At 35.2% G+C, this 16,499-nt stretch overlaps 1 long non-coding RNA gene across 1 annotated transcript; it reads left to right on the forward strand.

Annotated features, from left to right (window-relative positions):
• Positions 1–12,052: 12,052 nt before the first annotated feature.
• On the forward strand, positions 12,053–12,798 carry LOC132792036 (uncharacterized). The gene is made up of 2 exons (XR_009632960.1): positions 12,053–12,310; positions 12,465–12,798. It is a non-coding gene; the product is annotated as an uncharacterized LOC132792036 (long non-coding RNA).
• Positions 12,799–16,499: the final 3,701 nt, after the last annotated feature.

A 16,499-nucleotide genomic window follows, 5' to 3' on the forward strand; every position in this document is an offset into this window, starting at 1 on the left:
GATTTATATTTTACTTTAATACTAACTTAAAGTTAGTGAAATATAATATATTGATAGGTGTTTATAATGCAACATTCTAAGTAGTAGTAAGTAGGAAATCTGGCAGAAATATTAAGCTGAAGTTACCTAGACAAATGATTGAATATTATTGCAATGATACATTTTATTTCTTATGATGAATAGTCTGAGCGACATCACATGTAATAATAATAACATTTTAATAATGTGCATTTATTTGTGATTTTGATTTATTATAAATTAATTTAGTATAAAAGTAATAGACAACACATGTAAAGATAATAATAATGGTAACATTAAGTCAAATGCGAACAGGTCTCTTGTAGCCAGCACTAGATTGAAGCCCAACTTATTTATTTTTATTATTAATTGCATTTCACTTGCGCCTTAGTCGCGCACAGAATGCTTTTGTTTTGAGCTGCCATCATAAATCATTGATAAAAAGTCGTCGTCATGAAATATTTTTCATAAATTCGCAATTTATAATCATTTCTATGATGTTTATACGACGCTCGTCAACTTCCGTGGCTTGTGGATGGTCAGGGACTGGTCACTGGCAATTAGTCAACAACAACCCGCGACAACTCTAATAGAAACTAATGACAGCCCCCTCTCAAGTCGTGTCTACAAACCTAAGCGACACACTTTCACAGTTGCAGCTCAGTGAATTCCAAGAAGCATATCAAGAATAATTCCCAAATAACTTGAAAGAGACCGTCTATTTGGTTAGTTTTTCCTAAGAGAAGCAAACATTTTAAGTAGCCCTGTAAAGAAATTAAATTAATTCATTAAATGGTGTTAATAACATTATTAACTTTGACAACTTTATGTTGAGGGACTTTGATTGCAAACGTCACGCACTTTGTAGGAATATCAACATGAAGGGAAACCGACTAAGGGCACATTAATTGCATTTCCTTTTACGAGTAATAATTGTGTGTCCAACTTACAAATTCAACTGGATTTCATTCAACGCGGAGCTCATTAAAGGCTTTGTTCGTTTTCTGGCATTGATCACACAAAGTATCACATATAAAGACGCACACATATTATATCATATTGTGTCAAAAAAAATATTCTTCGTCTTTTTATCATACATCGCTGAACCGGCAAGATAAACCGCATTCCATTGCCCCAAGGGCTAACCTTGATTCGTCTCCTTTCTGGCCCATTCAGCGATTCTGGCCGCCTTTTGCTTTTACCTGGTACCTGCTTCGATTGACATCACACACAGGTAGCGCGAATTCGTTAGCAGTCGGAGCAACTACATTTGAATTTAAAAAGGGGTTTTTGCTTATCTCTTTTGGATTCTCTTTCGCCTCACTTCATTAAAACCAATCTGATATTGTTGTTGCCATTCTCTTATTCTCTTGTCTTGTCTGGTTCATCAAATTGACGCCCAACTGTCTATATGCGTTTAATGCTATCGTCTACTTGAGTATATCCCCAGAAGAGTTGGAATTTCTATCTTGTTTATTCAATCGAAATGCCAAATGCCCAAGTGAGGCTGACTCATGAAACTTCTTGGAACAAAGATTGGCATACAGTAAAACCACAGCAGAAATGTCAAAAAAAGATTGAGCATTATATAAAAGAAAAAAGAAAGAGAAAGGGAAACGAAAACTAAAGAAAGAGACAGAGAAGCTTAACATAGGGAATCGGCTGACTGAATGATGTCTTTATATTAAACTCTTGTCAAGACTGATTATGAAAATGTACAAAAATATGCAATACATCAAAAGACGGAAGACAAAAGTTTAATATTTTGCGTAATCTGAGCTAAAGAATAAGTTGGGAATCCTAACATCTCGTCTGAAAAGTTTATGGCTTGATTCACTTTCCATTGTTAAATCTAAATTTTTTTAATATTAGTTTTCAAAGTGCATCGATTTCTATGACGCTACTTTTACTTAGCTCGAGACAAAAGTAAGTAGCCCAATGTTGCTCCAGGTAATATATTAAACTGCGGTGATAATGAAATTAAAGATTTCGTATTCGGAATCAATTAATTAAATAGTTCGACTAAAATTTAATTTTAAAGTTTGTATGTGAATTTAATTCAATAACATATTAAACTAATATAATAATAATGTACATTTGTAATTTACAATACATTTGTATTTATGTAATAAAATAATTCTTATTAAAGGTTTTAAATATGATAAACATAGATTTATACTGACTTAAGAGAAACGCAGGAATTGTATATAAGTACATTACATAAGCCGAAAATTGAATGTAGAATACTTGCTAGTGTCTTAGGACACCTTTGAGCATCTCAAGCATGATATCTGCTGTCACTTATACAGACACTGAGACACTTCAATTACTCATCTTGTTTTGGACGTTTAGCCAAAACGAATTGAAATATATTCGACTTGACGTTTTGTGAGTTTTTAGCGTCTAGACACACGGCACTTAGGCACACGCCATCCGGCCACGCCCCTTCTTGGTTGCCACAGTACTCTAATGGTGTTCATTGCAGTTCAATGTGCGCCTAAAAGAGCGCAAAGAAAACCAGTTCTATAATATTTATGTGCACTTAAAAGTATTCTTTGAAAGTTGAAATTTATTTCCATTGTTTGATGTGTTATTCATAACTCGAGTGCGGGGAATAAATAAGCTTTAAAAACATAACCGCGAAACATTTTGACTTTGAATTTAAGTCAAAAATATTTGGTGTACCTCCAAGCTTTACTATTACAAATTATGAAATTTGTATCTTAAATATTATGAAATTTGTACATCTGAACTCAAGTAAAAACAGTGCTAACTTTGCTACTTTGCCTCAACTTTAACTCTAACCTTAACTAAAATCGTTATGTAGTGAATTCCTTCACAGAATACTCATAGATCTTTTAGACCGCCTAGATGCATATTTAAACAAAACGCCTCAAAATTCTTAAGGTTGCTGCCCGTCTCATTTCTTATGTGCAATGGCATTCAAAGCTACCCTCTTCACCCGGCACATAAAGGAAAAATCAGCTTCGGTTGAAACTTGAGAAATCCTTATAGAATCGCAGAGTCGGGCGGTGCCCCATGAAGCATGATTCAAGGGGGCAACGTCGCATTTGGCGTTAATTAGTTTGGCAACGCTGCGGGCGTGTGACTTTCACCAATCATTTACAACAGACCATCAACTTCCTCCCTCCAACTGCCAAGTTTAGCCCATTTACTGCTAGCGGAGAAAAGAAATATTCAACGTTGCCTGCATATTTTTTGCAGAGGCCAAAAACAATTTTCATTAACAGTCCGACGGCAGACGCTGACAAGTTCAAGTCCCTCCGCTCTCCTTCTGCACATTTTGAGCTCCTCCAACATTTCTTGTCGTTTCTCTGATTACACGTTTTAACGCCATTTTTGGCGCAACTTTTGCCGAGTTGCTGTGTTTGCTATGCTGCTGTATTGCTGTCGGAGAACCCTTTAGGCCAGACCAGAAAAACTTTTGGCCCAACCCAGAAGAGGCGAAAAAAATGAAAAGAATCTCAATGAAGGGGTTAACAAGCAAAATTTGATTTATTTGATGAGTTTCTCGTGTTGTTGCCGTCGACATCGCTTCAAAGACGCATTTAATGAGCATTAAATTGGGAATTGGGGCAGTGAGGGGAGCTGCAGGGAACTGGAGTAGTTGCGTTGGGTATTGAAGACATTTGGGAAATGAATTGCATAAATGGCTAGACGCGAAAGAAATACTGTTAAATTAACCAAAGTCGTGTGCAATAACTATAAGGCATGAGCGGCAGAGAGTGGCGCAAAGGTAATGAGGAGCGAATTGTAATGTAGAGGTTTATATGCGACTACTTAATACACTGAAGGAGAACAGCTTGCATGCAAACAAGTATGAAAGCTGCTGTTGGGTGTCCTCGACTGTAAGACACCCGCTAACCATTTTGATTAAGAGCAAAACAGTGCGGTGTTAGTTTTAAAATATATCAAACAATATACCGTGAATAAACTAAAATATACCGAATGTCTTATTAGGTATAACTATGAAGTAGCTCTATATACCATAGAGCTTAAAATATACCAGATAGGCGTAAATTTCAATATTTCTTTATTAACTTTTACAATTTTTATCCGATTCTAATTAATTATAAATACTACAGTTATTATTGTCTGTAGCAAAATTGTCTCCAGCTTGAAAATGGGTATATCGTCTCGGTTGTTGACACTTATCTAGAATAGATATGCTTAATGGGGTCGGAGACGCCTCTTTCTGCCTGTTACATTCATTATCTACCGCCACAAACTTATAATACCCTTCTACCCTTTGGGTAGCGGATATAAAAAAGTTTAAAATGGTATACATCAATTGCATATACCCCTGTTATATCTTCTGCCCTATGGATGGATAAGGTTCTCATTCAAAGTCCAGATGCTTATGTTGGAGGCTTCAACTTGATGTCATTATAATGTGGTTATTAAGAAATCCTACAACATAATGATGTAACTGTTAAAATTAGTGCTGCTCGTTCTGAAATATCATATAATGTCATAACTTGAAGAGTCTATTTTTAATAAATATTAAAGATTTGTTGTTTGTTTTTAGCACAGTTCTTAAATACAAGAAATACATTTATCGAAATATATCAACAATTTAAACAAAATGTCTATATAAATGTAATATTAAATTAAGTACATTTCAAAATTTTGTAGGTTGGGTGTATAAGCTTAATATTTATTTTTGGTTACAGTTTCAAAATACTTAATTTGTTTTAGGCAACACTGAATAATTGATTACCTTAAAACTCTGAAATATACACTTGCACAGAATATCATACACATATAATATATTAAACAACTCATGTATATTTATCTACAAAATTTAACGAAAGAAACAAACAAGTCGTTTCATATTCATAGCGAAATATGGGATGATGCCAGCTTTTTTGTAGCCTAAAAATGATTTGAGTGTAAATGTAGGCGAGAAGTGCACATAAACATTGTGAAGCACTGAAAATTGTTCTAAGTGCTCACTATTAACTATAAAAGTGACAACGTTGCGAGTTGTAAAATATCACTCATACGCAGCGTGCAGCAGTGCAATAAACTTCTTTAACGCCTAGGCGTGCCCACTAACTGGAGTTTACCCCGAATGGCGCATAAAACAAGGCGTGTAATAATGAAAAATATGAAAAGAGAATAACAAAATGAATGTAAACAGGTGGAATCATATTTTTTTATGCTTGCCGCAAGAAACTAAAAAGAAAAAAATAAAAAAACGAAGCGGCAAATTTGCGTTTGGCGTTGGACTTGGGCGATGGCTGCCATAAAAATGATTTAATATGCGTTTTATATGAGAAAAGTTTTGCAATTTTTGCACATTTAATGTCAGGGAGCTCACTTGACATTTGACTGAGTTTGGAGCACGAGAACTTTAAGAAAGTTGAGCGCCAAGAAAACTTTAAGAAAGAGAGCAGCTCAGTTAATTATGTAACCTCTGGCAGCTCGAACTAACCAATGAAGAAGTTTCAACACCGGAAGTTGCTTGGGGAAAATTAAATCAAATTGAATTTAAAACTTGCGCCTTTGTTGGCGTTTATTGAGCTGCCATTTTGCCAAATGTGATTACAATAGAGCTAAAAGTACGATACAAACACAAATACACTCTGCTTGCTTACACTTGGGAATTATTCATGTCACTTGCCTCGACACGCCTCGACAGCTTGAACAGAAGCCAAGAGACAGAAAGAGTCCCGGACAGCCACTTGGCTAATCAGCGGCTTTGTTGCCCTCACAAAAGGAGAACAAGCAAAAAGTTTGCACTTATTGAATTTAGAGCAAAGTGTAGGATAATGTTTTACTTGCTTATTAGAAAGTTGGCAACACAAATTGAAATTCTATTCCTGTCTCCCTGTGAAGCAAGGGATGCCTTTAATGTGACATCGTCGTACATAAGCAATGTAAGCTTGGGATAAATATAGTTCTTCTATCAAATATGCACTTAATTGATGACAAACTGACTAGAAACATGTAAGAAAGTTGAGTGTGGTCGACTGAGTTATACCAATAATACTTCTTACTCACTTCTTAGTAACGTTGTTACAAGGAATAGTCAAGCTTAATTATTAATCTGCTGAAACAATGGTGGGAAAACACTATAAGTAGAAGCGTGTCTGGAAATGCTTAAAGTATTTCATATAATTTATTGTCCATATACATTTATGGAAGACAAACTCCCTTCGCATTAATATCTACTGAATATTTAACAGTTGTCCTTCTATTTCACTTATCTCTCTATCGTCGCTGTGCATTGTGCACTGTGCTTAACCCATTACAGTCTATTGTCTATGCATTATTCGCTGACGGGGAAAACTTTTCAATCTTTTGCCAGCTGCCAAAAGTTCATAACGCGGATCTCCACACTTTTCATCTTTGCCATGCAAATCATGCTGTATTTAAGTTCAAGTATATACCAGTAAATATATACGTAAATGTATATACACGAAATTATCATAAGCAAAGTCCTTAAGGGTCGTCAGCAGTCAGTGGTGAAGGGCTGTTCTTTGCTTTTTGGCTGCAGCGTAAATGCAAATAATGCAAAATAGTTTCGCCCAGCTGTGGCTCGAACCTGAAAGACCCCCGAAAAACTGAACTGACACTTGACATGTGACAGTGGCAGCCAGACAATAATAATAACTACAGCTAAGACAACAACAAAATACAGCCACAAAATCATTGACGTCTACCACCAGCTACCAACACTTAATCTGAGAAGTTTATGCACAAGTCGAGAAGCGCAGAGCAAAACAAAGCCACGAAAGTTGACAGCGTCACCAACAGACAACTGTTAATTAACAGTGTGTTAACATAACATTTATTAGAAACTTAAAACTAATGATCTAAAGTTCAACATCATTATTAAATTTTTAATATTTCTTGTGAAAATTTAATATTATTATTTCTTAACATTCGGTTGACATAATCAGTTTCAAATTACGAGACAATTTGGCAGTTTGATTGATTCTACAATATTACAGATGGGCATTTCTCAATGTCGCGAACGTACGTTCGTACGAGATAAATTAAAAAAAATAAAATCGAAAACAAACATTTCCTGAAACTTTTTTTTACTCTTCGATAGCATTTGTTTAGCTCTTTGGTTAGTGTAAATTATGGGGCTTATCGATTTTTAATTTTCATAATATTGTCAAAAAAACATGCGGTCGCGAACGTATGCAAAATGGAAGTCGACTTTGGCTTAATACAGTAAAATGCAAAACTCTGCGAATTGAGACGGAATATTTAAAAAAAAAAAAACTTTACTTTTAAAATATAATCATGTAGCTTTCTATTAAGTCTACTCCCAAGAAAATATCTCCATTTATTTATTTTTAATTTAATTAAGTTCCGGTCGCGAACGTACGATTTTTCCATGTTGTTTTATTTATTAAATTTTTATTTTTACCACAACTTTTTTTTTATTAATAACTTCATATTTCATAAAAACAAACGGATTTAACTCAATTTAATGTGTCTAATAACATTTAAAAGCAAAAAAAAAAAATTTTTATTAAATATGCAAAATGTACTGAAATTTATTAATAGCAAGAAAAATATGTAATAAATAATAAGTAATAACTAACAAGTAATAAGTAACTGCAAACGACATAGTTTTCAAAAACAAAAACAAAAAAAAATTTTGTTTTTTTTAAATCCATGCGACGCTAGTAAAAATCGACATATGCTTATAGGTAAGGTCGCGAATGTACGCTACTTTGACAATCAATAAAAAAAGATTGGTTAGAGTAACCCCAACGATTTTTTATATTTAAAATATATATACCAAAATAACTTAACACGCGAAGTTTCATTCACCTGCTTGCACTTAATGCGAAGCAATTACAATAAAATTATGTTTTCGGTCGCGAACGTACGATTTGAACATAGATAAGAAGCAAAATAAAAATAAACAGTTAATTGAACATTTTGTCGCTCACTTTGCATTTTTTTATCTTATTATTGGATTGCTATTAAGAGATTTGGTAGAAAAAGAGCAAACATATCATATGTTTTCTTTGTGAAATAATAAAACATAAAAATGCATACAAAAGGAGCTAAAAGTGAAAAAATTATATTTTTTTCAGTTTGCAGGCAAATTTTTTTATAAAAACAACGGAGATATGCTACGGATCCATTGTATTATGAAAATTTGGATATTTCTTTATGACATTATACAAAAAAATACGATGAATGTGAAGATTTTTTTTTCGGTCGTGGTTTACCATTTTTCGAGAATTGCCCAGATACAATTTATATTAGCTTATTTTTGTGTAAATATAACTTAATGTAAGCTAAGATAATTAGTATCTTAATTAACGTTAGAAAACTATAGCCAGACAATTATATTTTAAACTCGACGAAGACCTCTACAGACAGTGTTTAAAAAATATGTTAGTGTTAATTAAAAGGGTTCGCATGCATATATATTACATATTACATATACAATATTTTATATATTACCAATATACAATATTATATTATGCTTACATGTAATACACACAATCCGATTCATAAATTATAGCAGAAAAGTATAGATATTAATTGGCTTATAAATCGAAATTAGTTATATTTAAAGTTACATTAAAGTTTTCTTATTTGCTAAACTTTCCGTATACTAAAATTCAAGGTTAGAAAACATTAGTTAATTGCATGCGTGTGGAATATGGCGTGACAATAGACCAGGTAGAAAATACCAACACGCAAAAGTTCCGCAAAAAAGTTATGATGTTTTTTATGGAAACAAAGACTCGTTAAAGTTGTGTCATAGCTTCAACTGGAAATACTCTCAAGAATTTGAGAAGCGAAAAGCCCTTGCCAGCCGCAAACAATATAAAATTTAAATTAGAATTGAAACAGTGAAATGTCAGAGAGACTGACAGCGGCTGTTTGCCATCCTTAATGGTGATAATCTACCCCAGAGACTAAACACAGTGAACAGCCAAGGAGCCAAACAACAGGACAACACTCAGTCAGCGGGAATTTTGCCATTTTTACAAGCCAATGCGAAGCGACAGCCTCGATACAAATATCTTGGAAAAAGTGTCAAAGTCGCCAGACTGGCTATAGACAACAAGGAAACATTTGGTCAGACAGCTGAAGCAAAGAAATGCATAATAAATAGCGAAAGAACAAAGACAAACTCGCGATAATCAAATTCGAATATAACCGCAAGTAGCTACAAGGATATTCAGTGCCATGTTGATTGAGATGTGCTTGAATTGGGCTGGAGAAAGCGCTTTAAACTAAACATCTTACATATAATATAAAGCAGCCTTGCATCTTCCTTAATCTGCTGTCTTGCGTTACTAAGTATCATTAACTATTGTCAAGCGACAGCAATTGTGATTGTACAATGTGTAAATCGGATACAAAGCTGAATAAAGTTTGCCACACGAGACAGGAGATTCAAGTTGCTCTCTCGCATCCTGCATTGTCCTCGCTGCAATTGTATCTCTGGCATTTGCCAGCATTTTTGGAGTGCAGTTCTCGCCTGCGGCTATTATGACACAATCGTTGCAAGGACGACGGACGCCCACATGCAGTTCTAGTAGCATTGGTATGTGGGTATCCTGGCATCCTGACGTCGGACTGCAGCCATTGGCATTCATAAATCGCTTGCCAAACCTGCAACCTTAATCAGATTTGTGCAACAATTTCGGTGCCGTTCGTTGTCTGGCTGGCATTCAGGGCATCCTGGCAACAGCATAAATAGCAATTTGCCAGCAGAGCAGAAACTCAAAAGTGCAACGTGGCTCCACTCTCTCTCTCTCTCTCTCTCCCCCTTCCTCTTGTCCTACCTTAATTTGCACTTTGGTGCCAGGCTTTTGGCATTTTGCAAATTAAGTGCATTTTATCGTAAAATTTGCGACAACTTTGATTGGCATTGGCAATTAGGTAGAAGATGTATCGATTCTCTACTAGGGTAACAGTCCCTGCTAAAGGCTGACTAATTTAATTTGCCCGTCTTTTAAGTTTAGCAAACACATTACGCATACGCCATGTTTTGCCAGTTAATTAAATCTCGTCCCTCAATCGCTTGGTTATTGCTTTTGCTTTTGCTTTTAGTTTTAGTTTCGATTGCATTTGCATTCGCAATGACTTTAATTATGTATGGCTCTCTAATGGACTTTTGCTCTGACCATGGCACAAATTTCATTTACCAAAGTCGAAATTGACGTGCAAATCCTGCAGCTACATATATAAGTTATTTTTCACATTTCCTTTTCAAAATGTCTTTGGCCAACACAAACGATTTTTTGTAGTCGAAACAGGGGGAATAAAGGGAAAATTCTTCATTGGGTCAATGTCGTCCGATGGCGTGAAAATAATTTATGTTTGGGGCTGCCGCAAATCCTCATTCTTTTTTCGTCGTGATCCCATTTTTCATGGGGATGTGCTTTTTTGAACTTTACTTTTCCAGTTTTGGGTATTTTTCACTCAAATAGCTGTAATTGTCATTGAGTTTCGGACCGCACAAAAAGCGTTAAGAGGCTGAACATCAATGAATCAGAATTGACAATTTTCTATACTTTAAACTATAAATACTAAACCAAAGTGAAAGAGAATTATTCTTTGAATATCAAGTGTAATTATTTGACATTTATCAGATTTTTTTTTCTTTTTGCCTTAAAGTTTGCTAAATTTGTAGTCTGTCTTGACTAAACGTTTTAAATATTGACAGACAAATCCTTTAGCCTTTAAACAAATACAGCTGCTCTTCTACCCTCGGCACGAACTACAAATAGTAAATCCCCCCAATCCCATCTCAGTTGAAGTCATAAAACAAAACTGCGGGCCACTGCAGGCAAACAGTATAAAACCCTTGAAATAACCCTCGCAGCAGCAACAGCAGCGATAGTAACAACAACAACAACAACAACATAAAACACTTGACCGCTTGACCTAAATTTGACAAGTTTTTCGGTTCTTTTTTTTTTGTTGGCGCCGGATTAACGAACGTGGACATCAAGAAGAAGCGAAGTACAAGAAAAATGTTTTAAAAATTACAACACGTACGCAATTTCAGGCTGATGCGCATAAAATAGGCATAAAATGCGGGGCGTGGCCGCACAACTATCGAGCACAGCTTCAACTGCAGCAAGGGTTATCAGTTAATGCCCTTTAGGCAGGCGAAGAATCCACCTCATTAGGCAATCGCCTTAGGGCACAGCATCGAACTTGGCCCTGATTTTCGCCAGCTACTTGGAGAAGCTTCTCACACGCTTCCAACTTGCCTCAGGCAAGGTGTTGAAAATTGATTTGAGCTCTGATAAATTTCTACTTCGTTGTAACTTCTGTCTGCTTTGAAGGTTCCGCTCGTTTCATTCATCTGCCACCTGACATTGCCATTGAAATTAAAGATTGCCTGCTACTCGATAGCATCCCTTACTTCCCCCCCCGCACCCCGTTTGGTCCCATTCGCCCAAGGCGCACGTACAACATTTTAGCACACTATTTAACCAGTGTTGCGCAGATCCACGCAGTGACTGCAAAATGTGTCAATTTGGCGTCAAACACATTGATGGGCAGCAAGAAGATACAATGTACTGCAACATTAGCTAGACTATAAATATACCCTATAGTGATTGAGAGAACGTAAACATACATTTTTTCGTTTTTTTATTTAAATTATTTTGTAAAGATAATTTTTAGAAATGTAATATTCTAGTTAACAAATTTTAAATTTGCTTTGCTGTTGAATGACTAGATATGTATTTAACTCTTATCTTGATTTCAAAATTTGTAATACTATTGCGATAAAAAAATTTTTAAAAATCAAAATAAAAAATAAATATTTTCTAATTGGTAATTTTAAATGCATTGAATTTATGAGGTGGAATTCTGATTAACAAGAGTAAACCCTTTGTTTCTGTTTTTTAACAGTGTACAATAACAACAACGAGAATAGCGGCTACAAGACGACAACAACACATGTTTACATTAGCAATAAAACGTCTAAAATGGAAGCTGGCTGCAATGACATGAGCAGCTACCGTTTGGTAGCTTTCTTACTTGTTTAGTTTATTGCGTCAGCATCTTAGCTCTCACTGCTTAGGCTTTTCGTTAATACTTAGTTTTTCGTCAGTAAATCCAGAATTTTCGATTCAAGTTATCAAGCAGGCGAGTATTGTTAATGTTTTGGGTAGCATCTAGACATTGTACAGTATAGTATATTTCTGAAATTTGTGCTGAAAGTAGCTAATTTTGCAACTTTTTTTTTACCTTAATCACAACATTTTTAGAAAAATTTTACTTGTAAAATATTTTTATACGACGAGAAGAAAAAGCTGTAAGTAAAAACCAGTTGGTATTATTTTTAAACCTATTGCTGGCAACCAATTTTATTTTTTGTTAATCTTTTTTGAAAGAGTTAGGATCAAAATAATTCTTAAGCTTTTATATTTTTCTTAAAAAAATGCAATACTTTATTACTCTTCCCTCAGAAAACAATGGCTGATCAGCAAAATGTTACACCCAGCACAAACAAAGCCTTCGAAACTTTTATTAACGCATATTCATCACAATATGGAAACGATACGCTTTCTCTGATTCAAGGTGGAAAATTGTGGAATCGAATGTCCGAAGTTCAAAAAAAAAAATTTCGACTTATGAGCAGAACGCAACTTGTTAACAGAGAAGGGGGCGACGGTTGTGCTGCCCTCAAAAGCGTAGGCGAAAACCGAGATGCGCTCCAAAACCGAGATGCGCTCCAAAATAATAAATAAATATTTTCTAATTGCTAATTTTAAATGCATTAAATTTATGATGTGGAATATTTTTAAAGTGTGGTTCATCTGATTAACAAGTGTAAACCCTTTGTTTCTGTTTATTAACAGGGTACAATAACAACGAGAATAGCGGCTACAAGACAACAACAACACATGTTTACATTAGCAATAAAACAGGCAGCGTCTAAAATGGAAGCTGGCTGCAATAACATCAGCAAAAGCAGCTGCTGCCACGCCCTCAATTCCACTCCTCCCACTCCGTCCGCCCGTCTAGCAGCCAGCTATGAGGTGTTTCGCTGTCTCACGTACGCGAAACCAGTCACTGGCAGAGCTTGGGAATGGGGGTGGGTAGGAAGGAGTAGGAGATTCCCCCGCTCGGTTAGGCAGACAATAACTATAATTGTCGCATCAGCGTTTTTGCTCTTGCCTGACTCCAAAAAGTATGCAGTAAACGGCAAGTCACTGCTGGTTGCCAGAAGAGGAACAGCGAGTAGGGGAGGAGGACAGTGGAATGCCATTAAGCAACAGACAGGGAAATGCCGAGTGGAGCAGCGAGTGCCACGCATAGGCAGCAGTTCCTTTGTGTATGTGTCTACGTGTGTGTGTGTCTGTCTGCCTTTCTGTATAGGGCGCATAAAAAATTCTTAAATTAAAGTCAATTTGACGACTCGTTGGTTGCGGGAGAAATGTCTGAGAATGCGAGTGGAATGGGCTTAAGCTGAAGTGAAACTTAATGCTGATTAGAAAAATTGAAGTGATAATGTGTGGAATTGAAGCTGCGATAAAGAATTGCGAAATATTGGAAGAAAAATTGCATTGTCGAAAGCCATTATTCAAAGATTGGAAAAAATTTAGTAAATAGCAAAACAGCATTTAGACAGCTGTATTTAAAATTAGCTAAGCTAATATAGATTATTTGTGTTCCATCTATTATTCATTTTTAGGGTTTATTTCCACATTGAAATCAAAATTAAAATACACCCATCGTATATGAAGCAAAATATTGCATTGCAAGCAACAGTTAATTATTTTAATAAAAAAAAAAGTGGATCTAGCTGCTTTGGCTGGAAATCTGGTATATTTTTCACTATATGGTGTGTCTAAATAAATAAAAGAAAATCATGTTAGTTACACTATTTATATCTCAAGAACGGCTTTACCGATATGACTGAAAATTTGTGAGGAGGTAGCTTAGAGCCAGGAGAAGGACATTAAATACCTACCAAAATCGACTTACGGAGATATATCATTAAAAAAGGGGGGCTCGCACTCGTCTTATTATTAATTAAATTGAATCTTTTCCCACAAAATCATAAGGCCAATCCTTGAAAGTTTGTGGTTTGAATGTAAAATATACATATATAAAATATATGCAGAAAATATAATAATTTATTAATGTACTTCATTATTTTTTTTTTTCAAGAAAAAAAATAATTAATTAGAAAATCAACTTATTTATTGCCTTTCAGGCGGAACAGAATTCGCCATTCGGACAGATAGTTTTAAATATATTACTGTACTACTATACCTAAAATAGCCTCTGGTATATTTTTAGTATATTGTGGTATATTAATTTGGAATTTGGTATATATATAGAGAAGGGTATTATAACTTTTATAACAGGTAGAAGAAGGCTATTCCGACCCTATAAACTATATATAATATATAAATTATAATAATATAAAAATAATATAATAATAATATATATATAAATTATATATGTTCTTGATCAGCGTCAACAGCTGAGACGATCTAGCCATGTCCGTCTGTCTGTCTGTGTGTCTGTGTGTCTGTCCGTCTGTCCGTATGAAACACTGGATCTCAGAGACTATAAGAGATAGAGCTCAAATTTTTTTTCGACAGCATTTGTTATATTTGCACGCAGATCAAGTTTGCCCACTTCCGCCCCCGAAAATCAAAAAATTTGAATAACAAGCGTAATTACAGCGAATTTTGGTATATACAATAATACCTATAGTAGATCAGATAAAAATTGTCGAAGTTATTCAAGAAATACTTTTATATAGGCAATAACGCTCACTTACTAGGGGTTTTATTTGTTTTAACTGACAACCTGGAATATTATGCCGTCTATGGTATATTTTGAATGCGGTACTATATCGATATATCACCGTTTGGTAGCTTTCTTACTTGTTTAGTTTATTGCGTCAGCATCTTAGCTCTCACTGCTTAGGCTTTTCGTTAATACTTAGTTTTTTGTCAGTGAATCCATAATTTTCGATTCAAGTTATCAAGCAGGCGAGTATTGTTAATGTTTTGGGTAACATCTAGACATAGTACAGTATAGTATATTTCTGAAATTTGTGCTGAAAGTAGCTAATTTTACAACTTTTTTTTTACCTTAATCACAACATTTTTAGAAAAATTTTACTTGTAAAATATTTTTATACGACGAGAAGAAAAAACTGTAAGTAAAAATCAGTTGGTAATTTTTTTATACCCGCTACACATAGGTTAGAAGGGTATTATAACTTTGTGCCGGCAGGAAGTGTATGTAACAGGTAGAAGGAGGCATCTCCGACCCTATAAAGTATATATATTCTTGACCAGCGTCAACAGCCGAGACGATATAGCCATGTTCGTCTGTCCGTCTGTGTGTCTGTGTGTCTGTCCGTCTGTCCGTATGAAACACTGGATCTCAGAGATTATAAGAGATAGAACTATAATTTTTTTTTCGACAGAATTTATGTTTGCACGCATATCAAGTTTGTTTCAAATTTTTACCACGCCCACTTCCGCCCACGCAAATCAAAAAAATAACATGCGTACTTTTAAAGCTAGTTTTGGTATATATAATAATTTCTATAGTAGTTATGATTCCTGAAAATTTGGTTGCGATCAGATGAAAATTGTCTAAGGTTTTAAAGAAATACTTTTGTATGGGCAAACACGCAAACACTAGGGGTCTTAGTTGCTTTAGATGACAATCTGGTATATTGTGCCGTCTATGTTATATTTTGAATGGTGTACCAAACATACCATTTGACATATTTTTAATATTTTTTTTAGTATTTTCGGTATATTTTGAAAATAATACCGCAATATTTTGCCTTTATTAAAAATATAACTTTCTTACTTGTTAAATCTGTTGCTGGTAACCAATTATCTTTTTTGTTAGTTAAGTCTTAAGCTTTTATATTTTTTATGCAATACTTTATAACATATACTTTATTAACGGCGCACGCTGATTTCACGACTGAGTTCTTGTTCTACATGAAAATATCCTCAATATACTTCTAGCTCTACCCACACTTCTCTTCCCTCAGAAAACAATGGCTGATCAGCGAAATGTTACACCCACCACAAACAAAGCCTTCGAAACTTTTATTAATGCATATACATCGCAATATGGAAACGATACGCTCTCTCTGATTCAAGGAGGAAAATTGTGGAATCGAATGTCCGAAGTTCAAAAAAATAAATATCGACGTATGACGCAACTTGTTAACAGAGAAGGGGGCGACGGTATGTGCTGCCCTCAAAAGCGTAGACGAAAACCGACATGCGCTCCAAAACTGAGATGCGCTCCAAAGCCAAGATGCGCTCCGAAGCCGAGATGCGCTCCGAAGCCGAGATGCGCTCCGAAGCCGAGATGCGCTCCGAAGCCGAGATGCGCTCCAAAGCCGAGATGCGCTCCAAAGCCAAGATGCGCTCCAAAGCCAAGATGCGCTCCAAAGCGGAGATGCGCTCCGAAGCCGAGATGCGCTCCAAAGCCACGATGCGCTCCAA

This window comes from Drosophila nasuta, chromosome 2L, assembly GCF_023558535.2.
Source record: "Drosophila nasuta strain 15112-1781.00 chromosome 2L, ASM2355853v1, whole genome shotgun sequence".
Lineage (NCBI taxonomy): Eukaryota > Metazoa > Arthropoda > Insecta > Diptera > Drosophilidae > Drosophila > Drosophila nasuta.